Genomic DNA, 17,116 nt, shown 5'->3' on the forward strand with positions numbered 1-17,116 from the left:
CCCCCCCCGTTCCAATCGGCTCCTCACCTGGGACCTGGCTGCGCAGGGGGCAGGGGCCACAGTCGGTCGGTGCTGCTGTCTGCTGGCTTGCGCAGGGCAGGGCCACGGGTGACTGCAGTGCCTGGAAGACATTGCCGTTAATTCATGAAAGATACACAGGGTAATATTGGTGAATTATAATCACCTAAAAAATATTACATTGCCTAATTGTAAAGCTTAAAATACTCCAATTATCTGTCTATAAATATATACCAGGCTTATAGACAGATAATTGGAGTCCTTAAGCTTTACAACCACCCAGTCACACTGTCAGCTCACCCAGTAGCACAAAGTTCATATTTTGCCACACCAGGCCTAAGGCCTTAGCTAAGGCCTTAGGCCTGGTGTGGCGAAATATGAACTCTCAGCCAGTCACACTGTCAGCTCACCCAGTAGCAAAAAGTTCATATTTTGCCACACCAGGCCTAAGGCCTAGGCCTTAGCTGAGGCCTTAGGCCTGGTGTGGCGAAATATGAACTCTGTTGGCCTGTGAGCGGAGCACTGTGCCCCCCCCCCCCCAGTTCCAATCGGCTCCTCACCTGGGCTGGGAGTGAGACCTGGTCTCTGGATGCGCAGGGGGCAGTCGACTCGCCGCCAGTCGGTCGGTTGATGGCGCGGTCCGGACGGTGCAGTCTGCACCTCACCTCCTGTCTGCTGGCTTGCGCAGGGCAGGGCCACAGTCTTGCTGCCTGGTGGTGCTGGTGGTGGTTCACTCTGGCTTTTTGTCTTGTCTGCTGGGCTGGCCTGGGTCCGGTCCGTGGTGGAGCGGAGCCTCCGTGGGGGATGGCCGGATCACTCACGGCTCGCCTGTGATGATTGTCGGCGCTCGGCGGGCAGTGCTAGTGACAGACTGTCTGACACAGTGACAGGAGTGACAGTGCGGAGAGCCGGAGACACGGTCACCTCACCGTCCGTCACACTGACTCGACTCGTGTCACACTGGCGGCCGCGGGTGGGACTCGGGAGACTCCAGGGGGCAGGGCGCGGCATGCGCCAAGTGAAGCAAGCCACTGCAGTGATGATTGGGTGGGTGACTGTCTGTCACTCATTATCATCCATTCAGAATCATCACATCACATGCATGGATGTCAAATTAATGATTGGTCGCCGGCGGGCATGTGACTCAGTGTGGGTGGCGCTGGCAGTGCCAGCGCCACCCACACTGAGAGTCACATCTGCCCGCCGCCGACCAATCATTAACTTTGACATCAATGCATGTGATGATTCGAATGATGATGATGAGTGGACTGCCCCCACCCGCCCCGCGCGCTCACGCTAAAAGTAACAAGGTAACGTGGCAAATGTAATGGCAACGGCGCTCCCGCTGGGGAAAAAGTAATCGGGTAGATTACCAGTTACCCGTCGGAGGCCAATCGTTATGTAACAGCGTTTATTTCAACGCCGTTACTTACAACACTGGGTATAGGGCAGGTTAGGGTGATATAGGAGCAGGTTGGGGTGGTATAGGGAAGTTGGAGGCAGGTTGAGGTGGTATTGGAGCAGGTTGGGCTGGTATATAACGGCAGGTTGGGGTGGTGTAGGGGCAGGTTGGGGTGGTATATAGAGGTAGGTTGGGGTGGTATATAGAGGTAGGTTGGGATGGTAAATAATCTTCCATCTTTGAATTTTTACCTATAGTTATTGTACATATCTCCTAAACATGCACCATTTAGGAAATATTTACTGTACGTGCAGGCAGTGACAAAACTGGCGCATGCATAGAAAGAAAAAAAAAGGTTAAAGGTTTACAACCGCTCTAAGAAAGCTTCATTGTCATTTTCTTTCAACAATCAATATTATTTTGATCCTTTGTCGTGGGCCCTTTAAACTGCCTTGGGCCAATGCCTACCCTGCTTATTTGGTAATCCAGCACTGGGCTTGACATGTTTGGTATGTATTTACTCGATGTAAGCCAAGCTTAAACATTTTACAAAAAAAATGGTTGGTTTGAGCTAAGATTCATTTTAGAAGGCTCTGGCAGATTTGCCTTTCCTTTGCCTCCTTGGACGACATCATAAAGGATGCCACGGGGGTAAGAGTATGCTCCTCCCCCAGTCCAGAAAAGGAAAAGAGCCACGCTACAGGCCGGGACCCTCTTTTCCCACGCAAAAGCGGTATTTTCGTCTGTCAGGTCCCACAGGTAGGCATCCTCAGACCGACAAAGGGCCTGCTGGGGGACAAAAACGTCCCTGGGTTCGCAAGCCAAACAAGCCTGCGAACAAATCTGTGACAGCATGAAGGTTTGCCCCGCCCAACTCTCGGGTGGGGGGACGTCTGCATGAGTTTGCGGCTCAGTGGACCTCCCTGATTTCTGACCAGTGGGTCTGCGAAATGGTTTCATCAGGGTACAAGACAGTTTATTTCTCGTCCACCAAACAGATTCTTTCCCTCAAACCTTCCAGCTCGTCGGGATGCCCTATTTGGGGGCAGTGGGTGGGGGGCCGGAGCCTATACCCAGCTGTGCTGACATGGAGCCGACAGGAAAGTAAACTTCCACCTTTAAATTTTTACCTATAGGTAATAAAATATGGCTTACCTATTGGCAGTGTAAATATCTCCTAAATTACAAAAAAATGGTGTAATATATTGTTGGTATGAGCTAAGATTAATTTTAGTGTATATTTCCTAAAAATATGTGTTTGATAAATAGCTGTGCAGATATTGTGCGAAATAAAAAGTTGAAACTGCTACCACTTTATTCTCTAGGGTCTCTGCTTTCAGAAAAGAGATGATATTTTTTTGAAAATTAACTGTAATTTCTTGAAATATAACAGTGTTCTCTTAAAGAGACGGAGCAGGAGCACACAGTTCTTTCTATGTGATCCTCGTTAGTATAGTGGTCAGTATCCCCGCCTGTCACGCGGGAGACCGGGGTTCAATTCCCCGACGGGGAGGCTAATTTTTTTGTTTTTGCAGAGGCTGCCTTCTTGAGTTACACACCTGGAAAAGGGATTAGAAATTCCAAGTCGTATAAAGCAGAAACGTGAAGGGTCTGTGGCTAAAATTATAAGGCAATATAGTTGCTGGTTGGGGTGGCATAGGACAGGTTAGGATGGCATGTGGAAGGTTAGGTTGGTATATGGAAGCTTAGGGTGGTATAGAATCAGGTTAGGATGGTATAGGGCAGGTTAGGGTGATATAGGAGCAGGTTGGGGTGGTATAGGGAAGGTAGAGGCAGGTTGAGGTGGTATAGGAGCAGGTTGGGCTGGTATATAACGGCAGGTTGGGGTGGTGTAGGGGCAGTTTGGGGTGGTGTAGGGGCAGGTTGGGGTGGTATATATAGGTAGGTTGGGGTGGTATATAGAGGCAGGTTGGGATGGTAAATAATCTTCCATCTTTGAATTTTTACCTATAGTTATTGTACATATCTCCTAAACATGCACCATTTAGGAGATATTTACTGTACATGCAGGCAGTGACAAAACTGGCGCATGCATAGAAAGAAAAAAAAAAGGTCAAAGGTTTACAACCGCTCTAAGAAAGCTTCATTGTCATTTTCTTTCAGCAATCAATATTATTTTGATCCTTTGTCGTGGGCCATTTAAACTGCCTTGGGCCAATGCCTACCCTGCTTATTTGGTAATCCAGCACTGGGCTTGACATGTTTGGTATGTATTTACTCGATGTAAGCCAAGCTTAAACATTTTACAAAAAAAATGGTTGGTTTGAGCTAAGATTCATTTTAGAAGGCTCTGGCAGATTTGCCTTTCCAGGGCGGGAGGCAGGCCCGGACTGGGACAAAAATTAGGCCTGGGCAATTTAGACTGAGCAGCCAATTTTTCAGCAACGCCCATTCGCAAGGGCGATTGGTGACGGAATAATCACGGAGTCAGTCCTCCGCACTGTAATGTAATGGGGGCACTGTGATATAAAGGAGACTGCACTGTAAATGAAGCTGTAAGGATTACAGTCCCCCTTTACAGTGCAGTTCCCTTTTCATCACAGTGCCCCTATCAATCACAGCTCCCCATTAAAGTGCCCCTCGCAGTCATGCCCCCTCTTTTTTCTCTGTAATCACAGTGGCCCCTTTTACTCTCTGCCTCCCCTGCACAGTCCTACCTTTGGCAGGGCAGAGGCAGGATTCAGACTGTGTGTCCTCTACTGGCTCTCCCTGTAACATCTTTGATGCTACTTCTCTCATACAGACCCAGATCTGTCCGATTCAGACAGCTGCGCTTGGTTTTGCAGGTTACCCGCGTCACTTCCGGTGCGCGGACATGTGCGTTCCACGCTGGAACGCGGAAGTGCGACCAGCGTCTCTTCCAATTTTCCCCGCGAATTTGCGGCTATTTAAACCCCCAAAGATGACGGCAGGGTGTTCTGTTATTTTGTCGGATACCTGCCGTCACCTTGGAACACCCTGCCTACACGCTCCACCTCAGTCACCTCCAGAGACCAGTCCTGATCTACAGTCAGCAGCGCTTTGACAGCACAGACCTCAGAGGACTTCTACCTGACATCCACTGATCCTCTCATTCCATCTTCACTGTTGACAATCTCTATACAGACAGGATCTTAACCCAGGGACTACTGCTCTCAGCAGAACCGCAAGTATCTTTGATAATCAATCTGTTCAACTGTCAGTATTATCTCTAGTTGCTTAACCCATGGACTACTGCTCTCAGCAGAACCGCAAGTATCTTTGATAATCAATCTGTTCAACTGTCAGTATTATCACTAGTTGCTTAACCCATGGACTACTGCTCTCAGCAGAACCTCAAGTATCTTGGTATATAATCTGATTTCCTTTCTACATTGATACTAGTTACATTGGTGATTTCTGTGGTTTCACATTACATATGTCTCATGATATAAATGGACTATACCTATCTCTATGATCCACTCTATTGTGAAGTAACAATATAGTTTCTATCTATTGAGGATGTATATGCACTAATATCAATATCTCAATATCTGCTTAATAGTCCACTTAAAAGATGAAGCCACGTGACGTGGTGTAACATGTAAGGGACGGACTGATTTTTGAAGCAATACATCAGTAAGCCGTCATCAGCTGTTTCTTAGTTTCGTTTTCTTTGATCTTTTAAAATGCACTTGTTAGCGTTTTTACCAATAAAGTAGCCTTGGTTTACTACACTATGGGAAGCTACCTTTTTTATTTCCCCATGCTGAGCACCACCGCTGCCAAATAGAAATCTGGAGCCTACAAACATTGGATTATACAGGACGCCCTGAACATCCACAGCTAGTTGCAGATTCAACAACACCCCTTGTGGATATCCATTTAATCAAGGCTTGATTACTACCTTGGGAAGGTAAGCGCATTGTGAGCCCACATTATTTGAAGACCCACATGAGAAGATTTTAAACATTTGTTTATCACTATTGGAGAAGTTTATATTTATTTTTGTCTTTATGGAACTTCCTACACTTTTATGCACGTATAAAGGCTGTATTGTTAGCCTATTATTCCAGGATTGATTTAGGCTTCATATTTATGTTTGCCTGCTGACTTTTGCAGCTATTTTTGTGCACACTTTTTTTTTTTTTTTTTTTTTTTTTTTCACTGGCCACTTGCTGGCTGAACGTTTTTATTCATTATTGATGTTTTTATATTTTTTAGCACTTTGTTTCAATTTTAGTTTATTATCAATGTTCACTGATTAACACTTTGATTACTTAGTCATATTCATTGCGCTCGTCACTTTACCTTCCACTTAAAAGAGTATACTCATTATTCCTTCCTTTTGAGCTTATGAGGTAATAAGCTAGTTTGAGTTGGTATCGGTTAGAGGATATGATGATTTAACCCCAAACTTTCTAAACTAAATTGAGAGTGACCTGGTGGTTAGACCTGACAAGCCTCTGCAGCTGCGGTCCATACACAATAAATAACACTGCACGGCAGTAAGTAATAACAATCCTTACATAATAACAGAACCCCTTAATAAAGAAAATTATTGTAATGGAACCAGCAGAGCTTGCAAACCACCTTGTTGGACTTTCACAAAGAGTTGATAACCTTACAGCCACGATGAACGAACTTCGCCTAGAAAATGATACTTTGCGCAACCAAAATTTTGTCCAAGCTAGGGACAGGCCTGAACCTAAGGTCTGCACCCCAGAACCATTTTCAGGAGACCGAAAGATTTTCCGTCAGTTTATTAGCTCCTGTCGCCTCATGTTTGATTTGCGCCCACGAACCTATTATTCAGACAGGGTTCGCATTCTCACCCTTGTCTCCTATTTAAAGGGAGAACCTAGGCTCTGGGCTGACGCATATCTGCTTGAACATGGTGAATTACTTGGTGCTTTCGAGACCTTTTTGGATGAGATGTCACTTCTATATGAAGATCCTAATAGGCAGCTAACAGCGGAAAATAATATTAGGAGCCTTAAACAAGGAAAGAGACCAGTGGAGGAGTTCATATCCGAATTTAAATGTTGGTGTAGAGAAACTCAGTGGACTGATATATCTTTACGAAACCAATTCAGACTTGGGTTGTCTGAATCCATGAAAGATGAGTTAGCACGTGTGGAACTTCCTGCAACTCTAGAAGAGCTGATGCATCTTTCACTCACCATAGACCGACGCCTCAGAGAGAGGAAGACTGAAAGAGGCAACACCTACTTACCCCCCCAATTCAAAAGGTTTAAATCACCACCAAAGGAGGTTCCCATGGAACTGGGAGCTGTCAAGGGCCCTCTGTCACAAGCAGAGAAACAGCGCCGTAGAGCTCATAATCTCTGTCTATATTGCGCAGCTCCAGATCACTTAGTCTCCACCTGCCCACTCCTAAGGAGGAACATTGAAGGTAACATATCTAATATATGTAGGACCATTCCACCCAGAAGTACCACTAATCGTTTCATTTATGTCTCCCTTACCTTACAGTGGGACCAAGATAGAATCACTATCAACGCAATGATCGACACCGGTGCCTGTGGCAACTTTATTGATTTAAATATTGTGAATGAAAATAAAATTCCCTGTGTGCTTAAACAAAATCCACTCTCTGTCACTTTTATTGATGGTTCTACCTCTTCTTCTGGCCCAATTTCCTCTCAGACTACACCTCTACTGGTCACTTCTGGGAATAACCATACAGAGACTCTAGTTTTTGATGTTATCCCATCTCCAATATTCCCAATTGTTCTTGGTCTACCCTGGTTATTATCTCACCAACCAACTTTCCTTTGGTCTAAGCACTCTCTCAATTTAAACTCCACTTTCTGTCAAAATAATTGTTACCCAAAACATACCATTCTCTCCACAGATGTAAGCTGTAAAGACTTACCTGCTTACATACAGGATTTTTTAGATGTATTCAGTAAGATTAACGCAGACATTCTTCCCCCTCATCGTATATACGACTGCCCTATAGATTTAAATCCAGACTGTCCAATTCCTACTGCTCGTATCTATCCGCTCTCACAACCAGAACTTGAACATCTTAAGCTCTACCTAGACGAAAATCTAAAGAAGGGCTTTATTAGACCTTCCACTTCACCAGCAAGTGCTGCCATGTTCTTCGTCAAAAACAAGGATGGATCTTTACGCCCTATCATTGACTACAGAGCCTTAAACACTATTACCATAAAGAATCGATACCCACTTCCTCTCATTCCGGAACTTATCGAACGTCTCCAAACTTCAAAAATTTTCACAAAACTAGATCTTAGAGGAGCCTACAACCTAATCAGAATTCGTCCAGGAGACGAATGGAAGACCGCTTTCAAAACCCGCTATGGACTCTATGAATACACTGTTATGCCATTTGGGTTGTGTAATGCACCCGCGACATTCCAGTGGTTCATAAATGACATCTTTAGAGATTTGCTTGACATCTGTGTAGTAATATACCTGGACGATATATTGATTTATTCCGATTCACTTGAAGAACATATCAAACATGTTCGATGGGTTTTAGCTAGGCTTAGAACGCATTCTCTATATGCCAAGCTGGAGAAATGCGTTTTCGGCCAGTCTAGCATTTCATTCCTTGGGTACCAAATTACACCTGACGGTATCCAGATGGACCGCTCAAAGGTGGATTGTATCATCTCTTGGCCAATTCCTCAATCAAGGAAAGCTCTTCAACGATTCCTTGGTTTTTCCAACTACTATCGTAAATTCATAAAAAACTTCTCAGCTATTGTCAAACCTTTAAGTGCCCTCACCAGCACCAAGACACCCTTTTCCTGGACTAAGGAAGCCCAGGAATCCTTTGACTCTCTTAAACTCTCCTATACTACAGCCCCAATTTTAGAATTACCTAACCCACAGTATCATTTCACCGTGGAAGTGGATGCCTCCCATTATGCTTTAGGTGCTATTCTTTCACAACGTCCAACCCTCTCCGAACCACTCCATCCTGTCGCATTTTACTCCAGGACCCTATCACCTGCGGAAAAAAATTATCCTATTGGAGAAAAGGAACTTCTTGCAATCAAAGACGCCTTACAAAACTGGAGACATTTATTAGAAGGTTCTACACACCCAATAACCATTCTCACGGATCACCGTAATTTACAACATCTAAAGACATGTAAGACACTCTCAGCCCGCCAAGTCAGATGGAGTCTTTTTTTTGACAGGTTTGATTTTTACATTTCCTACAGACCTGGTTCACAAAACGTGAAGGCTGACTCTCTTTCACGATTACATGAAGATCAAAACACTGAGATTCCTCCACTCTCTGTTATTCCATCTAATAGATTCATTGGAGTTTACACCTCTTTCAGACAATTAATCTCACAATCACTCGCTGCAGATACCACCTCTCTACCAAAGGATCTTACCAAATCTTCAGATGGTGTCTATACTTACAACAACAAAATCTATGTTCCTCCTAATTTACAACTCCTATTACTTAAACATCTTCATGATTCACCTTTAGCAGGTCACCCTGGGATCAACAAGACTACTCATCTCGTTAAGAGAGACTATTGGTGGCCCAACCTTTCTAAAATGATTTACGACTATGTGACGTCATGTGAGATTTGTGCTCGAAACAAGCATTCCAAGAAACCTCCATTTGGTCTACTTACATCTATTCCAATACCTAAAAGACCATGGGATGTTTTGTCGATTGACTTTATAGTTGATTTACCTAGGTCAAACGGTGCCAATACCATCATGGTCACAGTAGATCTACTCACGAAGATGGCACATTTCATACCCCTGAGAAAATTACCAACTTCCCTTGAGACAGCTAATGCTTTCATTTCCAATATCCTTAAAATTCATGGACTTCCCTCTCAAATAATCTCTGACCGTGGTTCCCAATTCATTTCTAAATTTTGGAAGACCCTCTGTAAAAGTCTACAAATCGACCATCGAATGTCCACCGCCTACCATCCGCAAACCAACGGTCAAACAGAACGTCTCAATCAGATCCTTGAACAGTATCTAAGATGCTACTGTACACACCTACAAGACGATTGGTATCAATTACTTCCATTAGCCGAATTCTCATATAACAACTCAACCAGTTCTTCATCCAGATTCACACCTTTCTTCGCCAATTATGGTTTTCACCCAAACAGTTTACCAACCAACTACCCCCCAAACGCTGTTCCAGCAGTTGATGATTACCTTTCTACTCTTAAAAATACTTTGACTACTCTACGTTCCAACTTGGAGATCGCTCAACAAAGACAAAAGAAGAATTATGATGCCCATAGGTCAACACCTCCTGAATATAAGGTTGGGGATTTGGTTTGGCTATCCACACGTAATCTTCATTTTAAAATACCCTCAAAGAAGTTAGGCACGCAATTCACGGGACCTTTCCAAATCACCCATTTGATTAACCCTAATGCGGTTAGATTGCTTCTACCCACAGACTGGAAAATTCATTCGTCTTTCCATGTCTCTTTAATTAAACCTTATGTTCCTAATCCATTCCCTAACAGGAAACCTTGCCCACCTCCACCTGTGGAAATACTTGGTCAGACGGAATACGAAGTTGAAAAGATCTTAGACTCTAGAAGACGTGCTTCTACCCTTCAATATTTGGTACGATGGAAGGGTTATGATCAAAACGATGATTCTTGGGAAAATTCCTCAGACATACATGCCCCTCGCTTAGTAAGACTTTTTCACCAAAGATATCCAGATCGACCATCTCCTTCTGGGAACACCCGTGGTGCCCCCTTGAGGAGGGGAGTATGTAACATCTTTGATGCTACTTCTCTCATACAGACCCAGATCTGTCCGATTCAGACAGCTGCGCTTGGTTTTGCAGGTTACCCGCGTCACTTCCGGTGCGCGGACATGTGCGTTCCACGCTGGAACGCGGAAGTGCGACCAGCGTCTCTTCCAATTTTCCCCGCGAATTTGCGGCTATTTAAACCCCCAAAGATGACGGCAGGGTGTTCTGTTATTTTGTCGGATACCTGCCGTCACCTTGGAACACCCTGCCTACACGCTCCACCTCAGTCACCTCCAGAGACCAGTCCTGATCTACAGTCAGCAGCGCTTTGACAGCACAGACCTCAGAGGACTTCTACCTGACATCCACTGATCCTCTCATTCCATCTTCACTGTTGACAATCTCTATACAGACAGGATCTTAACCCAGGGACTACTGCTCTCAGCAGAACCGCAAGTATCTTTGATAATCAATCTGTTCAACTGTCAGTATTATCTCTAGTTGCTTAACCCATGGACTACTGCTCTCAGCAGAACCGCAAGTATCTTTGATAATCAATCTGTTCAACTGTCAGTATTATCACTAGTTGCTTAACCCATGGACTACTGCTCTCAGCAGAACCTCAAGTATCTTGGTATATAATCTGATTTCCTTTCTACATTGATACTAGTTACATTGGTGATTTCTGTGGTTTCACATTACATATGTCTCATGATATAAATGGACTATACCTATCTCTATGATCCACTCTATTGTGAAGTAACAATATAGTTTCTATCTATTGAGGATGTATATGCACTAATATCAATATCTCAATATCTGCTTAATAGTCCACTTAAAAGAGTATACTCATTATTCCTTCCTTTTGAGCTTATGAGGTAATAAGCTAGTTTGAGTTGGTATCGGTTAGAGCAGTGTTTCTCAACCTTTTTCCAGTCGGGGCACCATTAAAAAGTATTTTCAGTCTTGAGGCACCCCAGTCCAAGGCTTGGTTCACATTATGGTGTGTCGCAGAACACGCGCAAAATCGCGCTCATTCCTGACACACAGAATAATGCTCTGCTCTTTAGAGGTACCATTAATTCTTAATGGTACACCCACACATTGGAAAATGTGGGGTGCTTTTGCTGCAGTGCAATTAAAAAAAAAAGAAGAAGGTTGGGGACTTGTTTCCCTGCATTTTTGTGGGTACAGAAGCCCATTGAAATGAATGGTCTGCCCTACATGCAGCTGCACAGATGTGAACCAAGGGCTTGTTAACATGTCAAAGGGGCGGTAAAACCACATGGTTGAGACGTTTTTACCACCCCCAACTTCTCTACCTTTAGCTGCAGAGGCAGCAGCTGGGGTGTTCACATGCTGTGGCTGCAACTGGAGGTATACCGAGGGTGAATGGGGGTGCACTGCAACTACCCCGCAACTGTGTGCATTGCACGGTTGCGGTGTAGTGATGCTGCATTTACGGGCTTAAAACAGGTAGTAAAGAGGCAACATAATGCCTCTGAAAAGCGATCTGTGCATGGATTGCTTTTCAGAGAAGCAGCAGTCCTTGCTATCAAACAAGCCCTACAAAATCCATTGTCATGGTACAGGAATGGGGGGGGGGGCAGGATTAAAAGTAACATACATACAGACTACAGACACAGGCTTACACATGCATACACATACATACCAGGGTTGCCAATTTTCAGTAAATTTACGAAGTTTGTAAAATCCATACTTTTTTCATCTGTCCTTGAATGTCCATTGCGGACATGTAGGCTGCATGTCTGTAACTGACATTCATGGACAAATGCAAAAAGTATGGATTTTACAAACTCTTTGTAAATTTACTGAAAGTTGGCAAACCTGATACACACACGCACACAGACAGTCACATGTGCACACACACACACACACACAGTCACATGTGCACACACACACATACACAGTCACATGTGCACACACACACACATACACAGTCACATGTGCACACACACACACACAGTCACATGTGCACACACACACATACACAGTCACATGTGCACACACACACACATACACAGTCACATGTGCACACACACACATACACAGTCACATGTGCACACACACACATACACAGTCACATGTGCACACATACACAGTCACATGTGCACACACACATACACAGTCACATGTGCACACACACACACACACATACACAGTCACATGTGCACACACACACACACATACACAGTCACATGTGCACACACACACATACACAGTCACATGTGCACACACACACATACACAGTCACATGTGCACACACACACATACACAGTCACATGTGCACACACACACATACACAGTCACATGTGCACACACACACACATACACAGTCACATGTGCACACACACACATACACAGTCACATGTGCACACACACACATACACAGTCACATGTGCACACACACACATACACAGTCACATGTGCACACACACACACACACAGTCACATGTGCACACACACACACACATACACAGTCACATGTACACACATACACAGTCACATGTGCACACACACACACATACACAGTCACATGTGCACACACACACACATACACAGTCACATGTGCACACACACACACATACACAGTCACATGTGCACACACACACACACATACACAGTCACATGTGCACACACACACATACACATACACAGTCACATGTGCACACACACATACATACAGACAGACAGTCACATGTGCACGCACACACATACAGACAGTCACATGTGCGCACACACACACACACACACACACATACAGACAGAGTCACATGTGCACACACACACACATACAGACAGTCACATGTGCACACACACACACATACAGACAGTCACATGTGCACACACACACATACACAGTCACATGTGCACACACACACAGTCACATGTGCACACACACACACATACACAGTCACATGTGCACACACACACACACACACAGTCACATGTGCACACACACACAGTCACATGTGCACACACACACACACAGTCACATGTGCACACACACACACACACAGTCACATGTGCACACACACACACACAGTCACATGTGCACACACACACACACACAGTCACATACAGACAGTCACATGTGCACGCACACACATACATACAGACAGTCACATGTGCACACGCACACACACATACATACAGACAGTCACATGTGCACACACACACGCACACACACATACAGACAGTCACATGTGCACACACACACACACACACACAGTCACATGTGCACACACACACACAGAGACAGTCACATGTGCACACACACACAGAGACAGTCACATGTGCACACACACACATACACAGTCACATGTGCACACACACACACATACACAGTCACATGTGCACACACACACACACAGTCACATGTGCACACACACACATACACAGTCACATGTGCACACACACACACATACACAGTCACATGTGCACACACACACATACACAGTCACATGTGCACACACACACATACACAGTCACATGTGCACACATACACAGTCACATGTGCACACACACATACACAGTCACATGTGCACACACACACACACACACATACACAGTCACATGTGCACACACACACACACACATACACAGTCACATGTACACACACATACACAGTCACATGTGCACACACACACATACACAGTCACATGTGCACACACACACATACACAGTCACATGTGCACACACACACATACACAGTCACATGTGCACACACACACATACACAGTCACATGTGCACACACACACATACACAGTCACATGTGCACACACACACATACACAGTCACATGTGCACACACACACACACACACAGTCACATGTGCACACACACACACATACACAGTCACATGTGCACACACACACACATACACAGTCACATGTGCACACACACACACATACACAGTCACATGTGCACACACACACACATACACAGTCACATGTGCACACACACACACATACACAGTCACATGTGCACACACACACATACACATACACAGTCACATGTGCACACACACATACATACAGACAGACAGTCACATGTGCACGCACACACATACAGACAGTCACATGTGCGCACACACACACACACACACACACATACAGACAGAGTCACATGTGCACACACACACACATACAGACAGTCACATGTGCACACACACACACATACAGACAGTCACATGTGCACACACACACATACACAGTCACATGTGCACACACACACACATACACAGTCACATGTGCACACACACACACATACACAGTCACATGTGCACACACACACACACACACACAGTCACATGTGCACACACACACACACAGTCACATGTGCACACACACACACACAGTCACATGTGCACACACACACACACAGTCACATGTGCACACACACACACACAGTCACATGTGCACACACACACACACACAGTCACATACAGACAGTCACATGTGCACGCACACACATACATACAGACAGTCACATGTGCACACGCACACACACATACATACAGACAGTCACATGTGCACACACACACGCACACACACATACAGACAGTCACATGTGCACACACACACACACACACAGTCACATGTGCACACACACACACAGAGACAGTCACATGTGCACACACACACAGAGACAGTCACATGTGCACACACACACAGAGACAGTCACATGTGCACACACACACAGAGACAGTCACATGTGCACACACACACAGAGACAGTCACATGTGCACACACACACAGAGACAGTCACATGTGCACACACACACAGACAAATGTATAAAGCCATTTTAAAAAAAAATAATGTAGCTTCTAGCTCAGTACCTTTTCAGATTTCTCTTTAGCCGGGTACTGCACTCTAGGGGGAAGCAGAGAGCACAGCACACTCCTCTGCAATTCACTTTCATTTTTGAAGCCGACAGAGCTTCTCACAGTTCGGCAGGAGAGCTCATCTGACAGCCTTCTCTCCACTGACCCCCGCGGCACACCTGAAAACCTCTGACGGCACACCAGTGTGCCGCGGCACACTGGTTGAGAAAGGCTGGGTTAGAGGATATGATGATTTAACCCCAAACTTTCTAAACTAAATTGAGAGTGACCTGGTGGTTAGACCTGACAAGCCTCTGCAGCTGCGGTCCATACACAATAAATAACACTGCACGGCAGTAAGTAATAACAATCCTTACACTCCCACACCCTATCCAACTATGTCATCCTACCAGCAGAGTAGGGGGCGGGAGGAGCTGTACATCAGGATCATATTAACAAATGGGTGATTACCTGCTTGTTGATATGAAAGGACTGCCGCTTTATTGAACCTGTATTACCATTGATTAGGTCCCTTCTGCACCCCAGCTTTGTTCTCTTCCTTTTTCACCGGTAATATTTTAGGTTTTTCCATTTTTTTTTCCTCTTTACGGTTTCTTGCTCCTCGTGTTCTTTCATTTTTATCCTGTATTATTATTTTTTATTTCTCCTTTTTTCCCCTTTTCTATTTATTATTACCCTGTTTCCCCGAAAATAAGCCCTACCCCGAAAATAGGACCTAGCGTTATTTTTGGGGATGGCTGCAATACAAGCCCTACCCCGAAAATTAACCCTAGTTAAAGTTGTCGTAAAAACATGTAATCTGTTTTGTAAAAAGATAATATATTGTGCAGCGTGTCTCCTTTTTGTAACTTGTTTTGGAAAATACCTTACTTATAGAGCCACTGGGAGCTCACGTAACCGGCTGAAGATCTTCTTCTCTCCAACTTTAGCGGTCCCTTCCTCTGCAGTGCTCAGAGTGGAGAAGAGCTACGACGGGTCACTGTGCTGGTTATCATGCTTTAAAGGATCAGGATATCTTTTTTTATTTTTTATTTACAACCACTCTAAGATCGTCATGATGACATGACTGTATTTGAATAAATGTAGATTACTGTACATACCGTAAATAAATAAGACATCCCCTAAAAATAAGCCCTAGTGTGATTTTTGTAGCCAAAATTAATATAAGACCCGGTCTATTTATTTTTATATTTATTATTTTTTCACACTTTATTTTCATTTTATATTACTTAGGTAATTTTCTTTACTTGATTTTTTTTTAAAGTTTATTTTCATACATTTTTCTCAGTTGTACCTTATCCTCTTAGTTTGTCTCCTTTTCCCACTAATTTCTTACTTTTTTCCTATTCTCATTTCTCTATCATCTTTTTATTTTTCACTCGTATTTTTCTCTTATTTTCCTCTCCTTTTCTGTTTTCCTTATTTTTCTCTTTATTCCCCTTTCTTATCTCCTTTTTGCCGCCATTCATCTTTATCGATTTACACTTTACTGTGTCCTCCTCCATTACCCCCTTTCTCGTTTACCTGTTTTGCTTCTGTCTCCCGATCTGATGGCTTCACTTCACACGTGTCTTCCTCTCTCCTGTTGGTTTTTGAATGGACGTAATCTGCCTGGGTGGGCGGGGTCTCCAGACGTCATACGTTTCCGTGCAATCAGCAGCTCCAGCCTTGGCAGCATCCGCGTTGCCTAGCTACTGCAGGCAGCAGAGCAAGTGCGGGGACAGCAATAGCGGTTTTGATTGGATCCGACCTGCTGCCTAGCAACCACGGATCCCTGCACTCATGCTGTTCAGTGTCTCCGGCTTCTCCCAGCCCGGCTGATGGATAACATTGTCGGCAGGGCAGGAGAGCCTGGAGAGGAGACACAGGCACAGCCGCATAGAGGAAGCTAAGCGGTGACCGCGGCCTGTGTTAACCCTCTCCAGGCCGCGGTCACCGCTTACCTTCCGCTGTGCGGCCGGTCATAAACAAGTATCAGACTGCGGCCCAGAGATTGATCCCGACGGCCCCAGCCAACCGGGCAAAAGCCCGGTGTGCCCTATGGCCAGTCCGGGCCTGGTGGGAGGCTATTTGGTGCCTCCTTGGACGACA

At 44.8% G+C, this 17,116-nt stretch overlaps 1 non-coding gene across 1 annotated transcript; it reads left to right on the forward strand.

Annotated features, from left to right (window-relative positions):
• Window positions 1-2,861: 2,861 nt before the first annotated feature.
• On the forward strand, window positions 2,862-2,933 carry TRNAD-GUC. Its single transcript has one exon. It is a non-coding gene; the product is annotated as a tRNA-Asp (tRNA).
• The last annotated feature ends 14,183 nt before the right edge of the window (window positions 2,934-17,116 follow it).

This window comes from Rana temporaria, chromosome 4 (genome assembly GCF_905171775.1).
Source record: "Rana temporaria chromosome 4, aRanTem1.1, whole genome shotgun sequence".
NCBI classification, from domain to species: Eukaryota; Metazoa; Chordata; class Amphibia; order Anura; family Ranidae; genus Rana; species Rana temporaria.